General features: G+C 40.5%; 1 long non-coding RNA gene across 2 annotated transcripts in view; it reads right to left on the bottom strand.

The window, feature by feature from the left end:
• The window catches only part of LOC116808539 (uncharacterized), a 262,272-nt gene that overhangs the window by 142,541 nt on the left and 107,084 nt on the right, over positions 1–12,647 (bottom strand). For both annotated transcript variants that reach the window (XR_012056681.1, XR_012056680.1), the window contains one exon: positions 8,190–8,269. This is a non-coding gene — a long non-coding RNA (uncharacterized lncRNA). The remainder of the gene's footprint in view (positions 1–8,189; positions 8,270–12,647) is intronic.

The raw sequence follows: 12,647 nt of genomic DNA, 5'->3' as shown, positions 1-12,647 counted from the left end.
GGGCTCTTTTGGAGGGGTGGGGCGAGAGCTGTTGTGGTTTGGTTTTTGTCCAGACAGCAGCAGCAAACTGCTGAAAATTAGTCATTTTTGTCAGTGATCTGATGATGTCCTTTAGGTGTTTAACTGCATTTTATAATGACCCAATATATCCAGGTTTTGTTCATTTGCTTTCCCTTTATGTCATCAAGGACCTCCTTTGGATTTGTGGCTGAAGTAGGGATTAAGCAGACCCCAGGCTGCCTCTAAAGGAGAGATCTTTATGACAATCTCTGCTGAGTGCCTGGCAGGCATCAGCCTCAGCTGTGCCCTGCCTGAGGCAGGTGGAATTCTCTCCTCTGATTTTCTGTAAGTATCTACTGTAGTGACAGTGGGAGAAAAATCCAAGGGAGGAAGGGTGTGCAGACACTGTGGTCTTAAAAAGATTGTGAACGAGGACTGCCAGAAAGAGTCACTGGTGCCACACTTGCCTGCTCACAGGGGATGGTACCTGTCTCAGCCAGGACTCGCCAATTAAAACTGGAGTCTTCTTGCTGGCTGTCCTCCACAGAAGAAGCAGTTTGTAATCATACAGGATTCATGGCAAAAAAGTCCCTCCTAGAGAGTTAAGTGTCAGGTAGGAAAATAACACGGCCTTACTGAGCCTGAAATTTGACATGTGAAGTTAGTTAAAATGAAAGAAAGTGACAAGGTTCACAGCTGAATTAGGTTCCTATGATGTAAAAGATTATTGATTCTGTTAAATAATAAAGTCACATTACTGAATGTGCTTCTTGTTATAGGTTAATGGCAATAACGTAAATATCCTGCAGATCTTTGTGTGCCATTCCCCACTCATTTTCAACGAGAAATAGAAGTAGCAGGAGTCAATAGGTCTGACTCTGCAAGCTTGCTTTCTTTTTGCAGTTAACTTTCCATGTATTGAAATGCTCTGAATACAGATTGAGTTGCTTTGTTCGATATTTATTATTGTTCCACCTGCGTTGAAATGGGAACAGCTATGGCTTTGATAAATAGATTCAAAGGCAGTCAAAATTCATTGTGCCTCTTCTAAATGCTTTTGTGTCCTCTGCTGGAGCTCTTTTTGATTAACTCTTCCAGGAAGACTTCACTTGAATCAAAACAGGTCTATTCCTTGCTTTCACAGAACACCAGTGCAAACCCTTTCTTTGAACCAGACTGCCCCATGTCATGTATTTGTCAGATTTTTTTGGACAGCCAAAGTTTGTTCCTCTTTTCCATGTTGGGAGATATGGTATTCCTTCTTAAATCATGGAGGCCATGTGCATGACAACTGCTACATAATTAAAAAGAAAGGTGTCAGAATCTGGCAGTAGAACTTCATTAGCTTTCCAAAGCATACAAAGAAAATTCATTATCACAGTATGAAGTATCATAAATAATTAGTACTAAATCCAGACATGCCAAGGGAATGATCAGTATGTCTTCATACTGTGATCAGCTTGCCTGTTTATTTCATTACTCTGTTCACTTGAAAGCTCAATATTTTGCCAATTCTGCCATTCACACTCATTCTCCCAGCACTTGTGGGAAGAAAGAAAATAATACTAGGATTGTCTTGCTATTTTCTTAAGTCATGACACCAACTAATTATAAATATTTCACCAAATAGTAATAGCACTATCTTGATTTAAGTTATCCTCAAGATACTTTTTTTTTGAAGGTAGGATAATATTACAAATTGCAGTTGTAAATTAAAGCAATATTAAGCATAAGGCTGATGCAAACCTTCCAAAAACACAAGAAGCTGAGCTTAAAGATGTATATTATGTGTATAAAGTTCTTCTCCAAGAAGAAGAATTCATATTTGTGCCTGTTTTCTCTTCCTTTTATTTATATCCTCACCGAATGACTACTTTTTTCTCCTAAGAGGAGAACTGAGTGCACAGAAGAGCACTGAAATTACTGACTTACATACACACAGTGTGGATTTAATGTAAATGTGCATTTAAACTTACTTTCAAGATCACCCTTGTCAGCAGCCCAGAATGTAACTCACTGAATAATGAAAGAGGGGCAGCATTAGTTTAAAGTGATTGCTGTGTTTGTTCCATTATTAAGTTTTGGTGCCTGGTGCTACAGGGGAAGGAAACACAGCAGGCCTAAGTAGGGAGAGGAGTACCAAGAAAATTTAACTGGAGGCATGCACCAAGAACCTGCAAATAGCAGAACACAGAGACTCTAAGGCATCAAAGAAATGAACAAAATAATCCACTCCTCCTATTATGCTCACTGTCCTTCCTTCCTCTGTAAATCTCCTACACCTGTGCCTGAAAGGCACCTCCTGCTTTCACCTTGGCTTCAGGTTTAATCCACACATCTGTCTTGAACTACCCTGTTTATTAAAACTTGCTGTTGAATAGACCATTACTGACAGTTCAGCTACCTGGAGTGCCTTGGTGTGGCCCCAGGACAGGAGAGCAGAGCTGCAGCGTGTTCAGGGCACAGAAAAGGCTCTCTAGCCCCTGCCCAGGACCCTGGCACCACGGGCTCCTCTGTGAGCTTCAGCTGCTGCCAATTTGACTAAGGGGCTAAGAGCAGTCGACCTTCCTGTTGAGCTTCTTAATAAATAATCCATAAGCATAATAGTAACACATTCACCTCAGGCATGGTTATCACTAAGAAATAATCTCACTCATTTTTGTGGTTTTTTTTTTTTTGAAAAGAGATGTAAATTCACCCAACACAAATGGGAAATATCAATTATAATAAAATTCCTGTTACAGGAGGGAGAAAAACAGTGAAAGCATTTAAAAGTGTTGAAAGATTCCGATTAATTTTCCATTAAAGAATTGCTCATTGTTTGGAAATTGTACAGAATGAGAATAGAAGGTTACAAAATTATCACAGCAGCATAATTCAATTTATAAAGGTTTTAATTTTTTTTAACCTTCCTAGAACTTGTGGATGGGGAAGAAACATACATAGTCTAAAATCTTTTCAGAGGCTCCATAGTTGAGCAGCTGGCAAGAGCCTGCCTGGTTGTATTTCCCAAGAAAGCACTGAAGTGGCAGAACCACACTGATCCCAAGTTTTCACTAGAGTGAGTAAAAGACAAGGCTGTTAACAGCATGTGCTGAATCAAAGGGAAGAGAGGCACAAGCACATTTCTGCCACTGGGCAGCACTGGCCAGCTGAGGGCAAGCTGGGGCTACCCCTCCTAGAACAAAGTCCTGCCAGAGCCTGGCACAGCTGCACGTGGAAGGCTGCAGCTTTCCTCCCCCAGGAGAAGCAGGAAAATGAGGGGAAGGAGCTGGTCCCAGTCCTGCTGCCTGGGTCTGGACCCCCCAGCCCCAGTCTGCCTGAGAGAGCATCATGGACCTTGCAACCGGCTTGGGACTGAGACACCTCACGCTTAGAGGGGGAGATGCTGGTCACACCCTGAAAGCCAGGTGCCTTGAAGCAGACAGAAAGAGTCCTGGTAGAGTTTCTGAGTCAGCTAATATAACTCACCAGATTCCAGAGAAAGCTAAATAACAGGTTTTGTGTCATAGAGACTGCAGGGAGCTTGGTTGTTATCTATGGAAATTCACGGGAGACATTGCGTTCCTGTCCAGTAGTTCATTTCCAGAAGGTGATTTAGCCACTTGTTTTACTCAATTTAAAACCATCAGCCTGTTATTCATAAGAGAGAATAGATTACAGAGCCTGAGAAGCTGTATTTCTTTCATTCACAATGGCTTCAAGCAGGTCCTCCAATACTTAACTGGGCTGGGCAGTTTCCCTCAGCTCTCCTTTGTCCATCTCCATGGGGAGGTATATCATAGTGAGAAATCAAATCAAAATTTACTGCAGGATTAAAGGCACTGGAGATCAGAGCAAGTTGCAAGGAACCACTGTGCTCAGATTAATGCTCAGACCAATGCTGCTTTGAATTCCACTCCAGTTTCACAGATTATCAGGGAACAATATTCAAGTTAAAACAAGGCCGTTCCTTCTTAGCAGCAATCATACTTGGCTGGAACTTGCTCTGTCACTGTCTGCACTAATCAGTCACTTTAAAGTTTGCCTGGCACCCTCTGGGGCTGCTCCCCACATATTTCCTCTCCTTACCTTCTCATTTCAGCTTCTTCACAGCTTCTGAGAGTGGTGGGAGAGAGCTTAGAGGGACAGCTCACCAGATGCAGAGCAGGAGCTGTAGAAGCACAAGGCTAAACCCAAGCACAAAGGAAGATTTACTTTGTGAACTCGGTAGCTTGCGACTCTACACTGTCTCCCAAGGTAGATTTCTCTCTGCCTTTGCATCAGCAGAGGCAATAACCTTCAGCTCTGCTCCCTACCTTTTTTCTCCTCTTGTACAAAAACTGACTCAAGGTTAGTGGTAAGAGAGAGCATAGTCTTTAACCATCACAGTTCTCATGCAGCATTCTGATAACTCCTCTGTTAACAGAGCTGATAGAGAGGAGAATGACAGAGGGGAGGGCATTCCCTTCTTGCTCCTTTTCTTTGCTACTTAAAAAGTTTTGACTATTTTCCCATAACTACAGAGCTAACAAGAATGAGAAGTATGGCTTTTGAAACGTGAAAATTCAATATTAGAAATGTGATGAGAAGACACAAATGTAGCTGTTTGAAAAGGTTTGCTGAACAGAGAACACAGGGCTGTTGTACAGCTCCTGCACAGGAAAAATGAAGAGAGCAAAAGGAGCAGGCTGTGGGGGACAGAGCAGAGATAGGCTGAGATTCTTTTAACTAAAAATTCAATACAGCTTCATTCATTATATATATTTTATGAAACATTGAAATTAAAAAGAAAAGGCGTCAATGAAACATGGGGCTTCCAGCTTGCTCAAGAATACTGCAAAAGCCCTTATTCAGTTTCCCTTGAAGCCAAGAGAAACATGTCTTTTCTGGTCCAATTTTCAGCTCTTTGAAGCAGAAACTCAGTCTTTTATGTGTCCCTACAGTGCCCAGTGCAATAGGTCTCCTGTCTCAGCAGGGACTTCTAAGTGCTATTGTAATAAAATTGATTAATCATAATTTCTAATAACTCCTTAATATTTCCAGTATAATCCTTGCCTAAAAAAATGTATGCAGGGTGAAAAGGCATGAAAGTTTAATTTAGAACATAGTAGAGATAAGTTTTTGCTATGAAAAAATCTAACACAAAAGGTAGTAAAAATGTTTTTCATATTAAGCAGATGCAGAAATAAAATTAACCGTGTAACAAAACAGAAACCTGGGCTTCGCATCTATTTGTAGCCTAAAAATTAAGTGCAAGATGAGTGGGATATGCACTCGCATGCAGGGATGCTATTTATGGCTCCAAGAAGAGGGAGATGTACTGTTACCCAGCTCCATCTGCATGGCAGTGAAGGGCCACTCAGAGATAGATGCGTAAATCTTCCTGATGTGGTTCCTCCCCACTCTTTTGCAAAGTAGCACTTAATATTGACTCCTGTACTGCTGTCATGTAACCCCCACAATAAGTGTGGAAATGGAAGGGCCAGCTCACATCTCTCACTGCCTCTGGCTCAGCTGGCAAATGTGGGTGGACACTGCTGCATCACTCTGCACTTCAATAAATGTTTTTAAGGTTTATTTTTCACAGCAGGAGCAGGAATGAAAAGTAAGATTCAATTGCACATGTCGACAGGCTGGGAGAAATGCCAGTGTGCCATAACCCCAAGTACCAGCCCAGCCCTTCCACTCTGTAAAGTACAATTATTGTAAATGGGTTCAGAGCCTGGCAAACATCAGAGGCACATGTATGCCTCTCTGCAAATATGCATATACAGGACTCATAAATGATCCTGGGGTTTCCTTTTTCTCCCTGGTGGAAGGAAGTTAAAAGCCTTAATGTGAATCCTTTTCCCTCAGCTAGGGCAGATTTCTACCTGAGGGAGTTCCTCTAGGCTTCCCTCCAAGCCAGTGAAGAACACAAGTATCGCAGGAGGGGCTCATCTCCCCCTGTGGAAAACAGGGGATGGTTGGGCCATTCCTGTCTCTCTCCTAGGCAGCTAACTGAGACTTACACATCTTACACTAGGCTGGATTAAATGCTTGCTGTTTAGATGCCTAATGTCATTTGACTTGAAGTTTTGTATAACTTCACAGCAAAGAACCACAAAGGTATCTAAACATGTTAGTTTTGTAGAGGGAGAACTGTCAATTTTAAAGTCTATTTTCTGTGGTAATTTGGAGCAAGAAGAAAGTATTAGGTCCATTGAACTAAAAAATAAAAAGCCTTTTGTAATTTAGAGTTATAAAATACAATAAAAGTTAAAGTGTAGAAACAGATAAGCTTTTACCCTGAATTTAATCTTCTGTATCCATGACATTAAACAAAACATAGCATAGAACTGTAGAATACCAGGCTGGCTATTCACATGGTTTTCCATCTCTGGTACACCCCTCTCATGGTGTTGAGCACACTCAGAGTTCAGCAATTCTGCTGAACAGAAATCCCATATGTGGGTGAACACGAGAAAAACATTTTCCTGCAAATTATTTCTGAAGAATATCAGCTGTGTGATAAAGCTGTGGGATTAATTAATTTAGTATGCATATCTAATTGCCTTATTGCAATCCTTCTCTCCCAGGACTAAAGCTAATGCTCCATATCTTGAAGTATCTTCAAATTTCAGGGCTTTTTCATGATCATGGCAAGCCATAAAATTATTCTCTTCCCTTCAACACATAAGGAATTTCAGTACCTACTAGATACAGGTACTGCATAGACCCCCTGCAAGTCTGCATAGATATTGCCACTCCCTATAGTAGGAACTTTTTAAAATGTAGCTACTTTTTTCCCCTTAATGCTGAAATACCATTGGGAAGTTAAATGCAAGACACAGCTCAGACATGCAGGTGTATGTCATTCCTGTGCCACAGCTACATAAAGAGATTTTAAATAAAGAGATGCCAATGATCAGCTAATGATCTGCCCTAATTTAGCCAAGTTAATCTTTTAGAGAGCCCAGTACCTCGTATTTAGCTTACCAATATCTCCCTCAAACCATACAGTTCTTGATTTGACTATTTTACAACAATTTACATCCTAATAGCTGCCAATGGCAGTCAGATTTTAGTTTATTTCCACCATGTGTGTTTAGTTCTCCTGTGTGAACTTGTGTATTTTTTTAGTGAATTAAATTCATCATGAGCTCAAAGACAAAGGTGTTTGAACTTTTTCCTGAATTAACCAGAAGGATCATTCTGAAGAGTTTAGCTGGACAGAGAACTCTTAGTTCTCAGACAGTTATCTGGTCTGTTTGAATTTCACGAAAGAAACAAACCCTAACTCAAGAATTATTCATGGAAGCGACTCAACCTATGGCTAGAATAATTATATTACATTCACTTCAAACTAATTATACATGATTGGCAACAAAAAGGAGATAAATTATAAATTTGATTTTAAAAAATTATTTCTGAAAGGATATATTTTTCATTGGCAGTAAAATGTGTATCATAAATGTATATTTATTTAAAATATAGGCCTTGGATGATATCAGATCATCATGATAATATGAACAAGCATAGCAAGTGATCACAAAGCTCTCCCTGCAACCAAACCCAACTCAGCCTGCTCTAAACCCCAACTCACATGGAAGCCCAGCACTCCCAGCCATGTAGGCCAGGAAAAAACCGTGATCACATGCATTATTTAAGGAGAGGGACAGCAAAATGACGAGCACATCCTGCAGCAGGTACCTGCAGCCTTTTGGGAGGCAGCAGCGTGTCCTGCAGCCCGGTGGCAGCGAGGCTCCGCGCCCCAGCAGCCGCTCCGCTTTGTCGCACCGAGCACGCGGAAATCTGCTGGGGAACCCGCTGCGCGTCCTCCTGCTGGCCTGGTGCCTTAAATATTTCATCTCAATCCCTAACTAGAACAGATATGTGATGAGCAAGAGAAAGCAAACTCTTTAACAGCCTGTCTCTCTTTTTTGGACAAGCAAGCCCTGACTTGCAACACATGGGAAAAGACAGTCAGCAGCTCCCAAGATGACCCTTCTTTGAAGTGATATCTTTTTTACGTCATTTGCATTCTGGTTTACAGCTAAACCAGGACTTGCACTGTCGGCCTACGTGTGTCTGTTCCAGTCCATTCACTAACAATTTCTGGCAATTGGGCAATTTCAAATTCAAATTCAACAGAGGTATCTTTCAAATATATCTAGTCCCTAAAAATACTAGTTAGCAACTGTGTCAAACAGAAAAAATTTACTTACTTTCTGCAGGAAAGTGAGTGTAGATTTATCCAAGCCAAGAAGTCTCACAAGATTCCCTGAGTAGTCAATGGGGACATTAGCTAAAAAAGCAAAGGGAGACTACAAATTAGGATTAGAAGTGCAATAGGCATGAGCACACAGGAAACCAAATGCCACTAGATTATAGAATGTCTTCTATCAGCCAAAAAACAAAGGCTTGGGTAACCTTAGCCAATGCATCAGACTTAGATACCACATGTTTAACTCATTCAAGCCCTGAAAAGCCATTTTCAACTTGTTTGGTCAGTTTGCCAGTAGACACTTGGCCAACACTGAAAACCATTCCTCCACATCTTTCACGATTTGTTATAAATGCCTCTGATGTGTTTGTTTGGTTTTTTTTTTTTTTTTCCTATTTAAGGAATGGTTGTTTAAAATGTTATATACAAGTTTTCTTATAAATTTTTTAAAAATAATTTTTTAAGTGTTATATAATTTCTTTTTCCTGTGCTTCTGGAGTGCTCTCTGCAGAAGCCCCCACTGAAACTTCTGCAGCACTGTAAACACATCTTCTTATGATTTATGGCAGCCATATAGCAGCCTTCAGTCTTCAACAATGAAACCATGGAAACTTCACCAGATGGAGGCTGGCGGATGGAGGAAGAAAGAAGAGCACTGGTAAACAAATGGCTGGCCAGAATTTGGCTCTGACTGCATCTTTGGGAGCACTGAAGAGCAGGAGGAGTGCTCCCATGTTCCAGCTCCTACAACAGACTGCTGGGCTTGTCACCTACTGTCCAGACATGCTGGAATCATGACGTGGTCTTCAACACCTTTCTATAACCTCAGGGTTAGTTTTCCTGTTATTCCTTTAACCACTAACATATTTTACCTCCTGAGAAGAACATATCTAATTAAAAAATGAAATTAAATTACTCAATCTCCCCTTCTTGCTTTAATTTTATCAATATCTTGACTTCACTTAGAGCTATTCCCCAGTCAGAGCTAGAGGGAAGCAAAAACCCTAAATTTGAATGCAAGCTTGTCTTACTTAGTCTTTTTCTACTTTAATTTTTATTTTTGTAATTTTCACATTTCCTCGGTTTATTTAAGATGACAGCAGCCTTTTGTCTTGTGTGATGCAGGACTTGAACTATTTTCAGAAGCAGTAAACTCAGAGAGTAAGAAATAACTATAAAACTTGTCCAGTGGGTTGACTTGACCTAACACTTCAAGACACCTATTATTCCACATTTACTGGACTTCCTCTGTCCCCTTCAACACTGTACACTTGCTATCTCTTTTCTTGATAAAGAAACCAACACAATAACACTAACAGCAGTTTCCCTTTCACCCCTGAGATGTGTACCCTTGTAGGCTGCATGCAGTGATCCTCTTGATTCACGAGTGTTCCCTGAGTAAATGCAATTGAGCCTGGCAGCTACAGTAATACTCCCCTGCCATATGCATTTTCTATACAGATCATGGCCCTTTCCCCACCTCTTGCTCAAAAGTGTGCTGAGAATGTGTGGAAGCTCCACAACATCTCTCTTGGTGGCTATTATGTTCTTTTTCCTGTAGCCCATGAAAGGCCACAACCACAGCTGATAAAGGACAGAGAGAAAATGAGTTACAGAATAAAGTGACAATGCAACAAATACAGCTTATGGGAGAGAAAGGATATTGTGGGAAGGTAAGAGCTTTGTGGGATGCCTGAGGTCAGGCTCCATGGTCAGAAAGGTGATTCCTGCCTTTCTGGCCCATGCCAGAGACTCTGCAGAGGAGAGGAGAGAGCAGAGGAACCTCATTGTGTCTGGTTTCAGCATATCAGCGCCCTGGTGTGAGAAACTGAGTTTCAGAGTTGCAGGAGGCTACCCATTCTAAATGCACACTTCTGTGAGTCCCATCAGAGGAAAAATCACTCAGAGACAGAATGCATATAAATCTCCTGAATTACTTAACAGAAAATAAATCAGAAAGCAAAAGGGTTCTATCTCAGTTCAGCATGCCCAAAACTAATTTGCTTGTATTAGTATTTTCATTCAAATAAGCCTCCTCTCAGGAAATAAATCACAGTGCTTGGAAAAATCATTGGTCCTGCAGCTGTGATCAGGAATGAATGAGACATGACAGTGTTCTTGTAGATATTCAGACAGCCTGAGTTTGCCTCAGTCATCTTTTCCTGCGGTGGCAACATCCTGTGTGATGCAGTTTTGTGCGATTTCTGACACTGTCATTTCAGATGTTGTACAATCCTGGAAGTGAGAGAAGGGACCAGGGTAAGAGGGGAGAAAATAGAACAGAAAATAGCATCTGACAACACATATCCAGGCCCTTGTGTCATTGCTAGGTTTGCATGACTTGCCAGGATAGCCACCAATCTGAACAAAATGTGCCTACAGCTGGCATGGCAAACGTGCCAAGCCTTGGAAACCTCTTGATGTCATAACATAAATAGCAGAGGGGTCAGTTGATTTAGATTTTCCTTCCCACTTTCTTAGCAAAACACCCAGGTCTGAGATGAATGCATTTCTACTAATCAATGATAACAAACTGGACAAGGAAAAGACAGGTCTAGCACAATTAGCAGCATTTACAAAGGCTATTTTTCCATAGGTTTCTCAAGGTCTGGTTCTCTGAAATCTCCCAGCAGGGTTGAACTGACATTGCACTTCCCTCTATTAGAGTATGAAATAATCTGGGAGATTATTTGGGCACATGTTTTTGGGTACATTGATAGTAAAAGAGTTTTCTGACGTCTGTCCCACTGTCAGGCTGATCAGGTTCACACAGAAGTTGTCAGGCAGATGAATGGACCTCTAGTATAACTAGAGATGCCAGATTTCTTTAGCAAATCTGTATAAAACCAGTTAACAATGGATATAAAATGCTTCTTTCTAAATTATATATGTCACATGAATACTTAGAGCTAACCTGCTAAATGGTCATGACTTTCATATATAGTTTCTCTGCCACTATGACACTCAGGCAGCTTTTAATTCAAATCCTTCCCATTATCAGATTGATTCCTCAACATTTGGTGGCCTCTCCTTCTGCCTAATTAGATGGTCAAAAAATATTCCACTTATTCTCTGTTTAATCAATCCAAATATTTTCATTAGAAAACACTCTTCCAGTAGTTTCAACAAACATAAAATGGGATTTTTTAAATGGGAATCTGTATGGCTATCCACAAAATTCCATCTCTCTTCCTGTCTTCCCTCCCTCATCTGGGTACTTGGTGTACTTCAGGTCCTGGATTCAGAGCATTTCAATGTTGAGATATGGAGAGCAGCGTTTTTATGACACAAATTCAGGAGGATACTGCAGAACCAAGAAAGAGATTCTAGACATTCCCTGGTGTCCAAACTGCTCAGGGGGAGCCAATCTGGATCCTCCCATGAGGAGGTTTCACTGTTTTCATCAGTGAAACCAGTTTTCAGTTATGGTGACCCTGCGAGAGACTCTCGCATATGCATAGCATTTCTAAATTTGTGGACAAATTAAACATGGACTTGCCAGGGCAAAAGGTTTAAAGCAGCTGAATGGATTCTGAGTGGTGGAAAAGGGACTCTTGATTTAGGCAGCCTTCAGTTTTGGGTTCCCATTTATCAGAGGGTACCTATTTTCAGGTGTCAAGGTTTCAGATCCTTTGTAGGTATTTTTCAGGTCCCCAAAGTATTGAGCAGCTGCAGAGTGAAAGACAAAACCCCCAGGGATCTCCAGGGCTCAGAAGCCCAAAGTCAAAGTAACCAGAAATCTCCTGCCACTCTGTGATGGCAGCTGGTTCTGCTTTGTGGTTCTGGCTGTAAGAGAATTTAAAGGGGTTCACTGCTCCTTGAGAGATTAAGAAGACCAAATATAAATTCTCATCACCCTCAGATAAAAAAAATTAGGTCATTCAGTTCTGTTTTAGGTTTGTTTTTTTGTTGTGATGCTCTCCTAAGAAAGGGAAGAGTAGCTTACAGGGAAAATCAGAATGATTTTAAGTAAGCAGATATTATGGTGTTTGATGTATGAATTAGGAGGTAATAGTGGTTACTAAAAAAAATGCACTACAGAAATAAGGAATTACTTACTATGCATACCACAGACAGAATAAAAACAAAGAGCCACATTATGACCTCATAAGAGCTAATAAAATTTTTGTTCTCTTGCTTTTAGACTAATTGTACCTGAATGGTCTTATTACAACACCATTATTTGGTCCACTTTAAAAAGCATTTCTATTTTTTTCTAAGATGATTTTGGGTGCAAAACTGAAAAGAATTCCAGGCAGAGAGCTTGTCTGCCACCAATGGAAAAAAAATAGTCTAGCCTTGCACTGAATGTGTTACACTTGTAAATGTAAATAGCAACAACTCATTAACAAGATTATTAGTAAAGCATGAAGTCACAGTATTAAAAAGTGATTGTAGTCCAAAATATTTTAATTTTTTAGTTTATTATCTGTTGAATTATTAGAATTGGTTTACAAGT

Source organism: Taeniopygia guttata, chromosome 6 (assembly GCF_048771995.1).
Source record: "Taeniopygia guttata chromosome 6, bTaeGut7.mat, whole genome shotgun sequence".
In the NCBI taxonomy this organism is placed as follows: Eukaryota; Metazoa; Chordata; class Aves; order Passeriformes; family Estrildidae; genus Taeniopygia; species Taeniopygia guttata.
Note: the sequence above shows the minus strand (reverse complement) of the source record. Positions and strands in the feature narration are given on the sequence as shown.